This window comes from Myotis yumanensis, unplaced genomic scaffold (assembly GCF_028538775.1).
Source record: "Myotis yumanensis isolate MYYU_CA2020_CCGP unplaced genomic scaffold, mMyoYum1.0.hap1 SCAF_5, whole genome shotgun sequence".
Classification (NCBI taxonomy): Eukaryota; Metazoa; Chordata; class Mammalia; order Chiroptera; family Vespertilionidae; genus Myotis; species Myotis yumanensis.
Window position 1 is genome coordinate 74931454 of NW_027223756.1, and position 18107 is coordinate 74949560.

Genomic DNA, 18107 nt, shown 5'->3' on the forward strand with positions numbered 1-18107 from the left:
CTCCTCCTGTCACGGCCCCACAGGCAGCAGCTGTGCCGCCCTAGGGAGTGGCTCCACCTGCCAGGGGCCGGGTCAGGAGGAGGCATTTCGCAGGTGCCCACCGCATGGCACAGGGTAAAACACGGAGACCTTTGAGGCGAACGTGTCTGCAGTTCTGGCTCGGCTATCAGAGCACATTACTGCTCTCTGAGCACGTCAGGCCTTCTGCCTGTAAAATGGGTATAACACCTTCCGGGATGGTTGTGAGTAGAAAAACACATAAGACCTTTATTTTATTTTATTTTTAAATATATTTTTATTGATTTCAGAGAGGAAGGGAGAAGGAAAGAGATAAAAAAACATCAATGATGAGAGAGAATCCCTGATAGCTGCCTCCTGCACGACCCCCCACTGGGGATCAAATCCACAACCCAGGCATGTGTCCTTGACTAGAATTGAATCTGGGACCCTTCAGTCCATAGACTAACGCTCTATCCACTGAGCCAAACCAGCCAGGCCATAAGACATTTAATAATTGTGAATTCTACATCCCCTCCACCCTTTTCACATTAAATAATGCCAACGGGATCTAAAAAGCCCCTGTCAACATCCAGTGTCGCAACAGAATGCTTTTTTTTAAAAAATGTTTTAATTGATTGTAGAGAGAGGAAGGAAGAGGGAGAGAGAGAGGGAAACATCGATGTGAGAAACATTGATTGGCTGCCTCCCACATGCACCCCACCTGGGGATCAAGCCTGCAACCTGGGCATGTGCCCTGACCGGGAACTGAACCAGTGACCTTCCAGTGCAGGGGATGACACTCAACCAACTGAGCCACACCAACCAGGGCAACAGAATGCTTTTCAAGCTGCTGCTGTACTTCCGGGTGTCACCCCAAGTCCCTTGGAGTCAGAAGGTATTGAAGGGGCTCCCTCACTCAGCGGAGCCTCCTTCCCTCACCTGCAGGGAGGTAGCTCACAGGCAGCCCAGGCAGGGAGCCTTTAGATTCTTCAGTGGCCTTAGGGAGCCCCCCGTTCCCTGCCCTAGGGTGGGCGAATCGCACCAGGACCTCCTCCTTGGCTTTCCCAAGATCTGAAAACATTCCAGAATCCCTGTGTTGGAGTCTATGTTGTCCAAGGAGCTCAGGCACCTTCTCATGTGACAAGTCAGGCTCACCCATCACCCCGAGGCTGGGTGGAGAAGGATGAAAGGAAGTATGTGCTAAGAGGTCTGAGGTTTCTTTTTGGGGTGGTGGAAATATTCTGGAATGAGTGCTGATGATTGCACCACGGTGAATCTACTGAAAACTATTCAGTTGTATGCTTAAGGATGGTGAATTGTATGTTACGTGAATTATATCTCACTAAAAAAGAGGAAGAAGGAAAGCAAGCAAGCACTTGCCCTAGGTCAGCGGTCGGCAAACTCATTAGTCAACAGAGCCAAATATCAATAGTACAACGATTGAAATTTCTTTTGAGAGCCAAATTTTTTAAACTTAAACTATATAGGTAGGTACATTGTTATTAACTTAATTAGGGTACTCCTAAGGCTTAGGAAGAGCCACACTCAAGGGGCCAAAGAGCCGCATGTGGCTCTTGAGCCGCAGTTTGCCGACCACAGCCCTAGGTGAAGAGCAACACATTCTAACAATCAAATCTCCCTTCCATCAATATTCATAGCAAAAGGGCCCAGGAGACGAGCATACTGTGATTTTCCTCTTAGATCTCTGTTGCCGGAACCTTACACTTTGTTACTACAGGTCAAAGCCACCACTCTGTGCTCTGAGAGGTCAGCGTGACCTGTGGCCAGTTTTGCATCCTGAGATGTGTGTACTGGGGTCCTGGCCTGGAGCTTGATTGAACACATGCCACGGCAGATATTGCTGGTTGTCTACCCAATACCCACACCCATGTTCTTCCTGACTAAACAGTACCCTTGATTTTATGCTAGGTGGCAATCTGTTCTGCTAAAAGGCCACACTGTCCGGCCTTGCAGCTAAGGATAGCCAATGAGAATCAAACTGCTAATCATTGCATGGGGATTCCAGGAACGCTGTTTAAGGGGGGCCAGGTTAGCCCGGCCGGCGTGGTTCAGTGGTTGAGCATTGACCTATGAACCAGGAGGTCACGGGTCAATTCTCAGTCAGGTTGTGGGCTCGATCCCAGGGATGGGGCGTGCAGGAGGCAGCCAATCAATGATTCTCTCTCATCATTGATGTTTCTATCTCTCTCTCCCTCTCCCTTCCTCTCTGAAATCAATAAAAATATATTTAAAAAATTAAAGGGGGCCAGTTTAGCTAGAAGAGTCCTCTTCTTTGCCCTCTTCCCTGCTTGGAACATAGATGTGATGGCTGGTGCTCTTGCAGCCATCTTGGATCATGAGGCAACTTTGAGGATAAAAACCATGGACTACAGATGATGGAGCATAAAGATAGGAGGATTCTGGGTCTCTGATGACTATGAAGCTGCCATACCAATTATGGATTTTCAAACTGCAACTTCTTTTTAAAAAAAGAGAAAACACTCAAATATGTATTTCAAATATTAGTCAGGGTTCAGTTGGCTGTTGCTGCATAGCAAGACACACCAGAGTCAGCGGTTTAAACAACAGCCCATTTATTTGGCTGGTGATACTGGAAATTAGCCATTTAGGATGGGATTAGCAGGGTGGTTCTTCTGCAGTCAGCTTCAGGTTGGCTTCAAGAGGGTGGCTGGCTGTCAGCTGGGGGCACCTTGGTGTGTCTTATCCTTCATGTGCCTCTCATATCCTTCCAGCAGGCTGGTCTGCATGAGCTCATAGGAAGGCTGAGCTGCAAGCACAAGCAAGTACAGCCAAGCAAGGCAATGGACAGAAGCATGTAGAGTCCTTGGGAGCCTAAGCTCGGAGCTGCCACTCCACTGCTTTTGCTGCATTTAGTAGCTAAAGGGAGTCATAAGGCCAGTCTAGAGCAGTGATGGCGAACCTATGTCACCTCTGACACACGAACTCATTTTTTTGGTTGATTTTTCTTTGTTAAATGGCATTTAAATATATAAAATAAATATCAAAAATATAAATCTTTGTTTTACTATGGTTGCAAATATCAAAAAATTTCTATAGGTGACACGGCACCAGAGTTAAGTTAGGGTTTTTCAAAATGCCGACACGCCGAGCTCAAAAGGTTCGCCATCCCTGGTCAGAGCCAGGTTGGGTGGAGACTACAAAGTCACAGGACAGGGGGAGTGGCTAGACAGGCTGTTCACTGGAGCTACTGGTTGATCACTGTAATCCACCAGGCTCCCTTACACGCAGCGGAAAATCCCCTGGCATGACATGCCTTTCTTTGAGCACCTAGTCGTTCACTTCCAGGGTGTTCGGTACCCAAGGGCTTTTATCCCCTTGCAGTTGAGGGAAAGAACAAGCAAAAGTGGAAACCACTTAAACTTAACTTCTCTGAACTTTTCCCCTCATTTAGCAAATCGAAGCGTTGAACCCAATGACCTGGGAGGTCTCTTTGGGTTGCACGAGGCTGCCTATTGTGGTAGGCTGTCTCCTACGATGCAGGGAGGGGAAGGCAGGAGCGAACCCAGAGAGGGAGTTTACAGCCCTGTTGTGTGGGGGTACAATAGCTTTGCCCCTGGGAAAAGCAAGAGAGGACTAGAAAAGGTACAGACTGAGTGGTGCTCACGACCACTCAAAGGCTTTGTCCTCGGCGTCTTGCTGCTGAATCACGGCGTCTTCAAGGCCATGGCCTCCCTCCGGTGGGGCAACGTGTCACCGAGCAGCAAGCTGCCCTGTTCTGCTGACGGGCAGCGTGCACTCATTAAAGTCATAGGAGAGGAAAGGGCCCACAGCCTTCTTTCAAGGCACTGTGAGGCGGTGGAAACTCACCTCTGTCATGCCAGCTTGGCATCCTCTTTTTTAAAAAAATATGTTTTAGTTGATTTTTTTTAGAAGGGGGAGGAAGGGAGAGGGAAAGAGAGAGAAACATTTCCTGCACACCCCCTACTGGGGATGGAGCCCACAACCTGGGCATGCGCCCTGACGGGGAATCAAACCAGGGACCTCTGGGTGGCATGGGATGACGCTCAACCCACTGAACCACACTGGCTAAGGCAGTGCTATCCTCTTGCGCTAGAGAGGCCAAGCCAGACTGGTGGCAAGAATTAGACTTCATTCAGTTCTGACAGGCACTCTTAGAAGCTCTTAAAACAACCACTGGGAAATGTCAGTAGAGAGAGTACAGGGAGAAGAAGGCAGCCATGGCTGGGCTCCCATGTTGGACTTCGGGGACCTCCACCCACCCAGCAATTTTCCCCTCTCAAAGGGGAGAGGGTATTTGGCTGTTTGGAATTGGCTGATTAATTACAGCACCTACAGTCAATTGGTCTCCTTAGTAACCACACTAGCAGGGTCCCAGCAGCTGGAAAAGCTGCTTTTTATTTTCAAAGAGGGCAAACCCTCTTCACATTTTAAAAACACCTTTAATCAGAATGCAGATGGGTTTTTAAAACAGAGAGATACCCAAGTTTCTCCACAACTTTGCTTCTAAAAATCTGAATGGGCTTTTGGGATATTGAGGGAAAGTTGAATTTATTAATCAGTAAGAGCTGGTTTGTTTTTTAAAATTGATTTTAGAGAGAGGAAGGAGAGAGAGAGACATCAATTTGTTGTTTCACTTATTTACGGTTGATTCTTGTGTGTGCCCTGACAGGGGATGGAACGGGCAGTTTTGGCATATCAGAACAACACTCTAACCAGCTGAGCTATCCAGCCAGGGTAAAGCTAGGTTTTAAGTCAGTGGTTCTCAACCTTGGCTGCACATTAGAATCACCTGGGAATCTTTTTAAACTCCTCCGGAATGAGGCCCAGAAATCAGGATTTTAAAAAGATTCCCAGGTGATTCTAAGGTGCAGCCAAGGTTGAGAACCACTGTTTTATTTTGTTTGTTTGTTTTTAAATATATTTTATTGATTTTTTACAGAGAGGAAGGGAAGGGATAGAGAGTTAGAAACATCGATGAGAGAGAAACATCGATCAGCTGCCTCCTGCACACTCCCCACTGGGGATGTGCCCACAACCAAGGCACATGCCCTTGACCGGAATCGAACCCGGGACCCTTGAGTCTGCAGGCTGACGCTCGATCCACTGAGCCAAACCGGTTAGGGCAAGAACCACTGTTTTAAGTGAAGAGTTAGGCAAGTGCAATTTAAAGGCAAAGAGCCAACGATTGCCCTTACAAATGCAAGCTTCACTCCCCAGAGTTTCCAGCGAGTGTGTCCTGCTAGAATCCAGCAGGTTCTCAACCTGTGGGTCGTGACCCCTTTGGAGGTCGAACGACCCTTTCACAGGGGTCGCCTAAGACCATCCTGCATATCAGATATTTACATTACGATTCACAACAGTAGCAACATTACAGTTATGAAGTAGAAACGAAAATAATTTTATGGTTGGGGGTCACCACCTGAGGAAGATGATGTGAGAACAAGAGGGAGCTGGGTTTACGTGTCCTTGCCCTCAGGAAGGAGCCTGGGGGACAAGACATACCCAGGAGTGGCGGCCAGGACAGCACAGACTAGAGGGGCGCAGGCCATTCGAGAATTAGAAAGCACACAATAGGGTGCTAATTGAAGGTCAGACCGGAAGTGAATGAGATGTTTGAATCCGAGGGAGAGATGATGTTTATCTTGCTTGTTGAACAAAATGTTAAGATGCTAAGGATCAATTGCAGGCTCTGAGTGGGCAGAGAAGCGACAGCCTCCATACATAAGAATCAACCATAAGTAACTGAAACAACAAATCGATGTTTCTCTTTCTCAGTCTCCCCCTGCCTCTCTCTAAAATTAACAACAACAACAACAAGAAAACACGGGCAGGTGTAAGGATTGGGGGTGTGCTGGTCTGCTAGGGACTGCGGTAGGAAAGTCCCACAGACGGGAGGGCTTCAACAACGGACATTTATTTTCTCACAACCTGGAGGCTGGAAGTCTGAGACCAAGGTGTCGGCAGGACTGGGTTCTCCTGAGGCCTCTCCTTGGCCTGTAGGTGGCCATCTTCTCCCTGTGTCCTCACCTGGTCTTCCCTCTGTGTGTGTCTGGGTCCTAATCTCCTCTTCTTACAAGGACTCGGGTTGTATTGGATTAAGGCAGTGGTCCTCAACCTTCCGGCCCTTTAAATACAGTTCCTCATGTTGTGACCCAACCATAACATTATTTTCATTGCTACTTCATACCTGTAATGTTGCTACTGTTATGAATCGTCATGTAAATATCTGATATGCAGGATGGTCTTAGGCGACCCCTGTGAAAGGGTCGTTAGACCGCCAAAGGGGTTGCGACCCACAGGTTGAGAACCGCTGGATTAAGGCCCACCCTAGTGACTGTATGTAACCTTAATCACCCCTTTTAAGGCCCTGTCTTCAAATACAATCATAGTCTGAAGTTCTGGGGGTTAGGACTTCAGCATACAAACATTTTTTGGGGGGAAGGAGGGAGGTGGCATAATTCAGCCTATAAGAAGAGGAAAGGGATGCTGTACCCATCAGATAATGGGGATACAGCTGCAGAAAGGGAACCATGGCAATATGCACAGTGGGTGCACAGTGGCTTCCTTCCACCCTCTGGCTCCCACCCCAGGCAGTGGTTCCCCCAGACACCAAGCTGACAATGTATGTCCTGCTTTGCCACATCACAGTGTCCCTGCAGTACCCAAGCAGTACTCATGCTGTGTCTCAAGAACCCTGTGCCTGGCTAATGTGGCTCAGTGGTTAAACCTATGAACCAGAAGGTCATGGTTCCACTCCCAGTCAGGGCACCTGCCCGGGTTGCAGGCTTGATTCCCAGTAGGGGGTGTTTGGGAGGCAGCCAATCAATGATACTCTCTCATCATTGATGTTTCTATCTCTCTCTCCCTCTCCCTTCCTCTCTGAAATCAATAAAAATGTTTTTTATCCACTCATCTCCTGATGGGCACTTAGGCTATTTCCAAATCTTAGCTATGGTAAATGGTGCTGCTACGAACATAGGGGTGCATATATCCTTTCTGATTGGTGTTTCTAATTTCTTGGGATATATTCCTAGAAGTGGGATGACTGGTTCAAATGGGAGTTCCATTTTTAGTTTTTTGAGGAAACTCCATACTGTTCTCCACAGTGGCTGCACCAGTCTGCATTCCCAGCAGCAGTGCACGAGGGTTCCTTTTTCTCTGCACCCTTGCCAGCACTTGTAATAAAATATATATATTTAAAAAGAGCCCCATCACCAGTGGGAGCTGTATCTTGACACTGGGATGGTGAAGAGCAGGGACCTTGCAGAAAGGCCAGGCTGAGAAGAAGAAGGCGTCCAGCCACTGCAGACACCTCAGAGCGTGGCACTCGGAGAAGTGTTGTGGGATGGTGATGTTTTTCTCTGCAGGGTCACTATCTCAATGCCAGGGGTTGGCGCCGATATCCTTATGTTCCACAACTTCTCACAACTAAATGTATGTCCCACGTGGTGGATGCAAACCCCTGCTCAGCTTGTCCCTCTGTTAGATTAGGTACAGGTTTGTGTGTGAACTCATTTCCTCTCACAACTCTACACTTGGGGAGGGGGTCCTAGGTCCCCCTCCAGCCCAAATCTCCCCCTTGGACTTCTGTGCCATATTTCCGGGGCCTTTAGAAGGTTCTCACTCAGATGTCACCTTGATGCCCACAGGACAGTGTCATATCCCCTTTAATGAACCCCTGTCCAAATTTCCAGTGTCATCAATAGCATTCTCACAGCCACTCCGTTTTATAACCCGAGTCATCTTCCGTCTCGTCCGTTCCCTACCCTACGTAGTCAGGACGTACACTCACTTCATCTTTATTGCCATTTGTCAGCGTTCCCAGACTGCTCCCTCTCTTTCTCTTCAAACTATCCTATACACTGCAGCTTGCCTAGTCATTTTTAAAAATATGTTTTTTATTGATTTTAGAGAGAGGAAGGGAGAGGGAGAGAGAGAAACATCAATGTGAGAAAGGAACATCCATTGACTGCCTCCTGGGGAGGGAATCGAACCAGCGACCTCTTGGTGCAACCAACTGAGCTACACTGGCCAGGGCCCTAGTATTTTTTAATGGCCTTTCCATTTTGCTTCAATAATTCACTCCACAATTCTAATTTAAAGGCAAAGAATGATATAGTTGGAAGGTACCAGGGCACACTGCACAGCCCATTGGACTTGAGCTCTAAGCACCTTGAGTCCCTGATCTGCCATGTGACTTTGGCCAAATTACTGCTGCTTCCAAAACCTGTACTCTTATTCTTTTAGATGGGCATAGCAATACCGAGCAATGGTGTTGTGAAATTTATTCAATAAGGTAAATGAAGCTTTGAAAACTCTAAGGTACCACCCAGATACAATATATCATGATCGTCCCTCTAGGTCATCTCAAGTACAACTACCTCTTATAACTAATTTAAAGTCGGTTTTTTCCTTTCCTGAACTTGCATAGCACTTTTCTGGACAATCGCCTGTGCAGTTTGCATTGCATGGTGTGCCCCCTGCTGGTCGCTGCCAGTTTCACACCTCGCCTGTCCCCGCGGACTGTAAACCACCTGGGGGAAGCAACTTATGTTCTCTTCCATTTCCCTCCAACGGAGCACAGTGCCAAGCACACTAACGTCAACCAATCCCATGCACATTGATTGACCATTAAATGATTGTTGCTAGGCGCAAGGCACATATTAATAGGCAAGAGATTCAATGAAATATAACAATCCCTGCACTCTAAGAGCTCACAGTCTGGCTTGGAAGATGAACTGCAGGAACTAAGATATATAAGGCAGTTGCTGTGTTAGCAAAAGATACAACGGCATTTAAAGGTGATGGACAGCCAGGCCGGTGTGGCTCAGTGGTTGAGCATTGACCTATGAACCAGGAGGTCATGGTTTGATTCTGGTCAGGACACATGTCTGGGTTGTGGGCTCGATTTTCAGTGGGGGGCATGCAGGAGGCAGCCCATCAATGATTCTCATCATTGATGTCTCTTTCTCTCTCCCTTCCTTCCTCTCTGAAATCAATAAAAATATATTTTAAAAATATTTAAAGGTGACGGATCCCCTTGGGGATGGGATGGTAGGAAAGGATTGGTGGACAGGGAAGATTTGACCTGGGTCATGAAGAATGGGTGAGATCACACCCGAGCCGGTTTGGCTCAGCGGATATAGTGTCGGCCTGCAGACTGAAGGGTCCCGGGTTCGAGGTCAAGAGCACGTACCTCGGTTGCAGGCTCCCGGCCCTGGTCAGGGTGCATACGAGAGGCAATCAATTGATGTGTCTCTCTCATATCGATGTTTCTTTCTCTCTGTCTCTCCCCCTCCCTTCCACTCTCTCTAAAAAATCAATGAAACAATATCCTCAGGTGAGGATTAAAAAAAAAAAAAAGAATGGGTGAGATCTGAATAAGTGGAGATGTGGGGAGGAGAGAGCCAGTGAACAGGCCAGGTGAGAAGGGAGCCGTAAGAAGAGGGGCTGGATGTGCAGGCTGGGTGAGACCGGGGAAAGCCTGGAGTGCTGACCTCAATCATTTGTACTCTCCCTTGGCAACTGGGAGGCACTGAAAGTTTTTCAGAGTGAGTGAGCTGCTCACGGCTGTCTTTTGGGGGCGTTAAACGAGGGCTGACACTAAATAGTTCTTGATTGGAGAAGGCAGGGGAGGGACCGTGTAGGTGTTCCTCTGGCTGGTTCTGTGTGGATTACAGCCTCAAAATCCTGCCAGAAATAGACATACCAATAGTCAAGCAACTGCACCGAAAGCTTTCTGTTTTTCTCAGCAAATAGTGTCACATGAAAATCTCCAAATCTCTTGACATTTCCTGTTTCTGTATCAACTCACATCTCTCCTTCACCACCACCATCAGGGGCCTGACAGCCAGACACAGGCTGAGCCTGCCCAGCGGGGAAGGGCCCCTTACTCCTCCCTCTCCCCAAACCGTCGCTGGCTCCAAGCTCATAGAATGCCATTTCACGTCATTGTGTTGTTGACGCAAGATGACTACCTTCCAAAGCGATTTCGTGGTTCTGGAAGATAGATTTTTTTTTTTTTTTTGAGAAAGAAAACTATTTTTGTTCTCTGCAAAAAAAGAAAAAAAAAAATGGTCTCTCCAAGTCCAATTTTTCTGCATCAGTTAAAAGACAATTTCTAAGAACCTTGTCGTGACCTTCTCCCTCCCACCCACCCTCTCTCCACCCTGGATCCCTGCCGGCTACACATGCGCACGGCCGGTACTTCCAGCTCTGTCCACCATCACGATCAAAGCGCTTTTACGGAGCACCTGTACGTGAGCTGGCGTCACCGTTAGAATTACTTGCAAAATGTATCTTGTTGAATCACAAGAGCACAGTGCCTAAAAAAAAAAAATCTAAAAAAAAATCCCAACCCACATGGTCAGTTCAGATAATGGAATTGTCTCTCTGAGGGCAAGGTAGGCGATTAACCTTTTGGGTCATGATCACAAAACGGAATGCAGACGCCAAGAGAGGATCTTTTTCTGAGACAACTGGTACTTGCCACAACTTGGCTCTGGCTTTCTCTGCCGCTTTGTCCACCGATGTGGAGCGTTCCCCAGGCCTGGCCCAGGAGTTCAGGTTCCCAGCCTAATGGCAGATCCGCCTAAATGGGAGTGGGATTCCCTCCCGGGGCAGCACATCTGGACTCCAGGCTGCCACGCGGCCTCCACGGGGCTGCATTTTGGACCTGAATGTGTTTTTTTTAATCGAACCATTAATAGTGAATTTTCTGCTTGGATTCCCTGCTGCTTGGAGACAAAAGGCACCAGAGGGTTCTGAGTCAGGGCTCAGGGTTGGGGTGGAAACATTCTGATTTGCATGTAATAGCTCCCTGCCTGTGCCTGGTCTGAACACAGACCATCCGTCTCCTCTGCATCAACACAACGTATTCTTGTTCATTCATTCAACAAACAGGGACTGAGGGCATTCTGGGGGCCAGACACTGCGCTGGGGCGGGGCACACAGGCGAGGATGTGGAGAGATCCCATCGGCAGCACACCAGGGTCCTCGAAGCTGGAAGAATGCATTTAGAATGAACACGAACAGCCCGTGTCCCAAATATGCATGGATTCCAGAGGGTTTAAAATTAATGAGCAATCGATTCAGAAGAGAGAAGTAAAAGAAGGCCAGATGATTACAACTGGGTGAAATAATATGGATTCATGGGAATAAAGAAAATCATTGACATGGTGGTTTTTCCTTCTTTTCACAAAAATTTATTTCATGTTGTTATAATAATATTTATTTAGTGAAATAGAAAAATCTTAAGGTTGGATAAGAGGACCCTCAAGCTTATCTAGAGTCTTTGTGAGCAATATAAAATTCTCTCATATGGAAATATTTGCTAAATGAATAAATGTTTCATTAAACAAGCAATTATCCCAATAATTTCCAGGGATGGAAAGACCTGTTATGGAACAGGAAATGGTATTTTCCACCAAATTGAAATAGGCTCTTTTTTTTCTCTACATAAGCAGTGCGTGCTTATTGTAACAAAAATTTATTTAGACTACACAAAAAAAAGTGGAGACCCACAGAGACATATAGGCACTGATCTTTGACAAAGGAGCAAAGGAACACAATGGATGATCTTTTCAACAAATTGTGTTGGAACAACTGAACATCCACATGCAAAAAAAATGAATCTAGACACAGACCTTGTGCCCCTCACAAAAATTAACTCGGGATCCATCATAGACCTAAATGTAAAATACGAAACTATAAAACTCCAAGAAGATAACATAAGAGAAAATTTAGATGTCCTTGAGTGTGGAGATGATGTTTTAGATACGACACCAAAGGAATGAGTCATGAAAGAAAGAATTGATAAGCTGGGTTTCATTAAAATTAAAAGCTTCTTTTCTGCAAAAGGCAATGTCAAGAGAATGAGAAAACAAGCCACAGACTGGAAGAAAATATGTGCAAAAGACACACCAGATAAAAGACTCTTGTCTATGATATACAAAGAAATTTTTAAATGCAACCATAAGAAATCCAACAACCGGATGAAAAAAATGGGCCAAAGACTTTAATAGACACCTAACCAAAGAAGATATACTGATGGCAAAAGAGTACATTAAAAGGTGCGTTACTTCATATGTCATCAAGGAAATGCAAATTAGAACAGCAATGTGGTAACTACTATACACCTGACAACGCCAAATGCTGGCAAGGATGTGGAACATCAGGAATTCCCATTCATTGCTGGTGGGAATACAAAATGGTACAGCCATTTTGGAAGACAGTCTGTTGGTTTCTTACAAAACTAAACATACTCTTACCATATTCGTCAGCAATCAGGCTTCTTAGTATTTACCCAAAGAAACGGAAAACTTATGTCTATGCAAAAATCTGCATACAGATATTTATAGCAGCTTTTATTCATTATTGCCCAAATCTGAAGCAACCAAGATGTCCTCCTTAGATGAATAGATAGATGGGCAGAGGTATATGCAGGCAATGGGATATTACTCAGCAATAAAAAGAAATGAGCTATCAAGCCATGAAAACACACGGAGAAGACTTAAATGCCTATTCCTAAGTGACAGAAGCCAATCTGAAAAGGCTGTGTACTATATGAGTCCAACTATATGACATTCTAGAAAAGGCAAAACTATGGAGACAGTAAAAAGATCAGTGATTGCCCAGGGGTTGGAGAGGAGGAGGGATGAATAGGCAGAGCACAGAGATTTTAGGACAATGAAAATACTCTGTATGATATTATAATGATGGATACAGGTCACTATACATTTGTCCAAACCCACGGAATGTACACCACCAAGAGTGAACCCTAATGTAAACTATGGACTTTGGGTGATTATGATGTGTTCATGTGGGTTCCTCAGTTGTAACAGATGTACCACTCTGGTGGGGGATGTTGATAATGTTGGAGGCTATGCAAGTGTGTGTGTGTGTGTGTGTGTGTGTGTGTATAGGAAATCTCTGTACCTTCCTCTTAATTTTACTATGAGCCTAAAACTGCTCTAAAAAATAACATCCTGCCCTAACCGGTTTGGCTCAATAGATAGAGCCAAGGGTCCCAGGTTTGACTCTGGTCAAGGGCATGTACCTTGGTTGCGGGCACATACCCAGTAGGGAGTGTGCAGGAGGCAGCTGATCGATGTTTCTAACTCTCTATCTCTCTCCCTTCCTCTCTGTAAGAAATCAATAAAATATATTTTTAAAAAATAACATCCTTATAAAAATCTATATCTAATTCTATCTCAGAGATCAATCCTATTAGTATTTATTTGGTTGCATAGATCACCAAACTTTTCTTTATGCATATATCTTTAAAACTCCACCACCATGTACATAGTAGCATTATTCACAACAGCCAAAAGGCAGAACCAACCAAGTGTCCATCAACAATGAATAAACAATGAATGTGCATGAATCCATGCACTGGGTCTCTAGTGTGTTATAAACACTTATTGTAATTATTCTTTTTTATACTCAAATTGCCCCAAATTTGGCCAGTGGGAATCCTTCAAGTTGGCTCCTGTATCCTGAACTGATGCCATTAGTCTTTGAATGTTTTGTGTTTTCTGGCACAACATGTTCTAGAATGTTCTTGCACTTCCTTGCCCCAGAAAGGGAGATTTTGGAATCAATCAAAAGAGTGAATCTGAGTGGCTTAACATGAATCTGTTACTCCTCACCCTCCACTTCAGTGGCTATGAAAGGGGGTGGGGTAAATAAAGAATGAGGGCCCATAGAACAAACCTTCCTCTCTCTCTCCCTTCCTCTCTCTCTCTCTCTCTCTCTCTTTCTCTCTCTGTATGCGGCAAGGGGAGGGTTTAATACTGGAAGGTTTAATAGTCTAGGACACGAAGTCTGCAGAGGACCAAGTGCCTAGTCCAAGCCTTCCCTATGTTGCCTTTGTGGATATCTCCATCCCATCTTTCCACTTCAAACCTACCCCTGATGTGCCTTTGAGCCTAGTTTGAAAATGCTGGTGGGGGCACAACAGTTTGTTTTTTTTATTTGAGCCCCTCACCTCCCAATATTCAGACAAACTCTCATACATTCTGGTAATATTTTCTGATTTCCCACTATGTACCAGGATAGTTGATTTCACAGACATTATCTCATTTAGGCTTCAAATCAACCATGCAACGTAGATGCCATTATTCTCATTTTACAAATGAGGAAAGGAATGTCAAGTTAAGTAACATGCTCAAGGCCACATGCTAGTAAGTGGCGGAGTCCACACTTCAGCCAGTTCTTCAGATTCCAAATGTGGCGCTTCCTCCTTGTTCCTTACAGTCCTTTATGTGTGAAAATAACCTGGTATCCTGGTATCCAGGTATCCTGATATAGTCAGCCAAGTATGTGCTGAGTACCTACTGTGTGTTTACCGTTGTATCAGGCATGTTCAAAGAGTCATCATTTATTAAGCACTGACTGTGTGCAGAGTGTTAAATTCATTAATGTAGCAAATGAATGGAAGATATGATTCCCATTGTTCAGGACTTTATCCTCTCACTTGGGAATGAGGGGAAACACATACATAAGCATATATATATGCACATGCAGACATACACACACCTACAAAGAAATATATTAGGTGCAGGTTAGCTTGAAGAATGTAAAAAAAACAAGTGTCATAAAATGTCTAATAGTTTCTGTAACAACCATAATATATTATTTCAACTGCTTTGAAGAACTTTGTGAAAAAAGTATTGATCCAGGAGCCAAAAGACATTCATAATTAGATAATTTAAAAAATATATACTTTTATTGATTTCAGAGAGAAAGAGAGAGGGAGAGAGAGAGATAAACATCAATGATGAGAGAATCATTGATTGGCTGCCTCCTGCACGCCTCCTCCCCCCAAGCCCAGAGTCCTGGCATGTGGGACCACCAGAGGGCAAATGCTCAACACAATCTGGGACCCCTTGGGGGATGTCAGGAATCGAACCATGACCTCCTGGTTCATAGGTTGATGCTCAACCACTGAGCCACACTGGCTGGGCCATAATTAAATCCTTTTAAATTAAGTATCTACTGTGTACCAGCTCTATTATATATGGTATATGATTTCATCCTCATAACACTCTGTTATGAACTGAGTTGTGTCCTCCCAAAATTCATACATTGAAGCCCTAACTTCCAACATGACTGTGTTTGGAGATAGGGCCTTCGAAGAGGTAATTAAGGTTAAATGAAGTCATAAGGGTGGGATCCTGATCCAAAACGACTGGAGTCTTCATAAGAAGAGGAAGAGGCGCCAGGCATGTGTGCCTTCAGAGGAAAGGCCATGTGAGGACACAGGGTGGCCATCTGCAAGGCAATGTGAGGCCTCGGGGAAAATCTACCCTGCCACCACCTTGATCTTGGAGTTCCAGCTTCCAGAACTGTGAGAAAATGAATTTCTGTTGTGTAGGCCACCAAGCCTGTGGCATGTTGTTATGTCAGCTCTAGCATACTAATACACAGCTATTCTGGAAGGAAATAAGGCCTCGACTTCTCACACAAAGAGAACAAGGTTCTGAGAGGCAAAGAAAGGTTTCCCAAGTCCCTGCAGATGTGCAGTGCTGATGCCAGAATTCAAGTCCAGGGCAGTCTCACACTGAAGCTATGACTGCTTTTCACTGCCCTCTCATTTGACCGAGTTCTGGCACGGCCACAACTGAAATAAGTGGAGTAAAGGCAAGGAAGACGTGTCTCACTCACCCACTGTTGTGTCCGCATGACCTGCTACAGTACCAGTCACAGCGCGCAGCTGTTTGCTGACTGAATATCATTGACCTTTAGGGCCATGTATGAGCTTTGTAATTTGGTTTAGATAAGAAATTAAGCAAATATAGAAACCACGACAAACCATTGTTACGGTGGAGGTCTTTGTTTGTTTGCTTGTTTTTTGTTAATTCTCACCTGAGGATATTTTCCCAATGATTTTATTTACGTATTTATTTTAAATATATTTTTATTGATTTCAGAGAGGAAGGGAGAAGGAGAGAGAGAAACATCAATGATGAGAGAAAATCAGAATTATTTATATATGTATGTATGTATTTTAAATACTAGAGGCCCAGTGCACGGATTTGTGCACATTGAAAGGAAATTAATTAGAAGGTGGCCGGTGGGGTGGGACTGGGTGAGATGGGCTGGACACGCCCTGGAGCCAAACTCCTGAGGTCCCTCCCTGGCTGGCCACACCTGGGGCAGTGCCAGGGCTCAAAGGGTGTCTGCGGAGTGAGCGGGGTCCCTCTGGCAGGTGGGGTCCCTCAGCCTGGCCTGTGGGGATTGGGCCAAAACCAGCACTCTGACATCCCCCAAGGGGTCCCAGATTGTGTTGAGCATTTGCCCCCTGGTGGTCAGTATGCATCATAGCTACTGGTCAGACAGCTGGGTTGTCGATGGTCACTTAGCCTTTTATATATAGATAGATAGATATTTTAATTGATTTTTAGAGAGAGTTGAAGGGAGGGGGCGAGACAGAGAGAGAAACATAGATGTGATGAGAGACACATCGACTGGTTGCCTCCCCCACATACATTGACAGGGGCAGGGGATCAAGCTTGCAACCAAGGTACATGCCCTTGACTGGAATCAAATCTGGGACCTTTCAGTCTGCGGGCTGAAGCTCTAGCCACTGAGCGAACCGGCTAGGGCATGGTGGAGGTTTTTGGAACAGTGATTCTGGGGAGGGGAAGGTCAGGGTGAACTGGAACAGGAGGCAAGGTTCCAGAAGGTAGACAGAACTCCAGCTGGACCTGAACTCTCAGGCACCAGGAAAAATAGTCACGATCCGCATCAAATGGCTTATTTATCTTTTTAAATTTGAAGTCATTCTATGAATACTTACTTTACAGACATGAAAATAGAGCGGTAGTGAAAAATAACTTTTAATACAAATCCAAACATAACAAACCTCTTTGTATCAAATAAATTTGGAGGCACGGACATCATCAAAAATGAAACAATGCTATCACTTGTCCTCTTAGCAAAATTGGTTCACATGCTTGTCACAAAATATTGTGTGAGGAAGTATTTCCTTTGCCTGGTTAACTGGGTGGAAATACTGTATTCTCTTTTTGTCCTTAAAAATATATTGTTCACAAAATGATTCTTACGTTTGAGAAAAATCATTAGGATACTGTCACTTGAGGACTTGCAAGTCTTAGATTTCATTAAATGATAAATTTTACAATCATTATTAGCATCTAGAGTGCTGCTGTCTTATCTCACTTCACTTCATCTTCTGGTTTATCTAATAATTTGAAATATCTTCCTTGGTCCATTTTTTTTCTTTGCCTTTAAGAGTAGAAAATGAAAAAATATGAATTGTCATTTGTACTCAATGAATGCTAGAAGCAGGCTAGAAAGATGGTGTTTACCGCCTTCTTTTGTACTTTCTTGAAAGATGATATATTTCTTTGGCAATAAGAAAATGGAAGGATGATGATTTCTTCACTACTGCATCATCTTTCTAGACAATTCCATCATTCTTCCTTCTTAAAATGATTGTTATCTTGTATTAGCATAGTTGAGAACAATTGGTGAGTAATGATAAAGAATAATGATTAACAATAATTCCCAGGTACTGGAATAGTAACATGTTTGAAGATATAGAAAAAAATCAGATCATTAAGATCCCACTTTGTATCTTAGACACATCTCGTTTAGATGAAAGGGTCTACAGGGTAATTGCAATGGAGAATAAGTTTTATATAATTAAAAATATGGAAATTCTCTTTCGGTTCTTTGGAAGACCTCCAAGAAAGAAGAAAGTCATAAAATAGCTAGAACTGAAAGAAGAAACGCAAAAGGGGTCTTGGAAAGTGGGTAAGGATGGACAGGCACTCCAGCTGTGGGATAAGGTTGGCAAAGATACAACATAGAGGGACAACATAAATAAAACTAAAAAAAAAAAAAGACCGTACCCTTTTATGTAATGATGTTTACTTTGAATTTATATTAGTTCACACAAACACTCCATCCATGCTTTTGTTCCGGCCCTCCGGTCCAGTTTAAGAACCCATTGTGGCCCTCGAGTCAAAAAGTTTGCCCACCCCTGGATTAGAGTGATCACAGCTGGTGTGTTGTTGGGAAGTAGGGGCACCAGGTCGGGGGTCCGATGATGGCCACACCCATTTGAGCGATGTGGA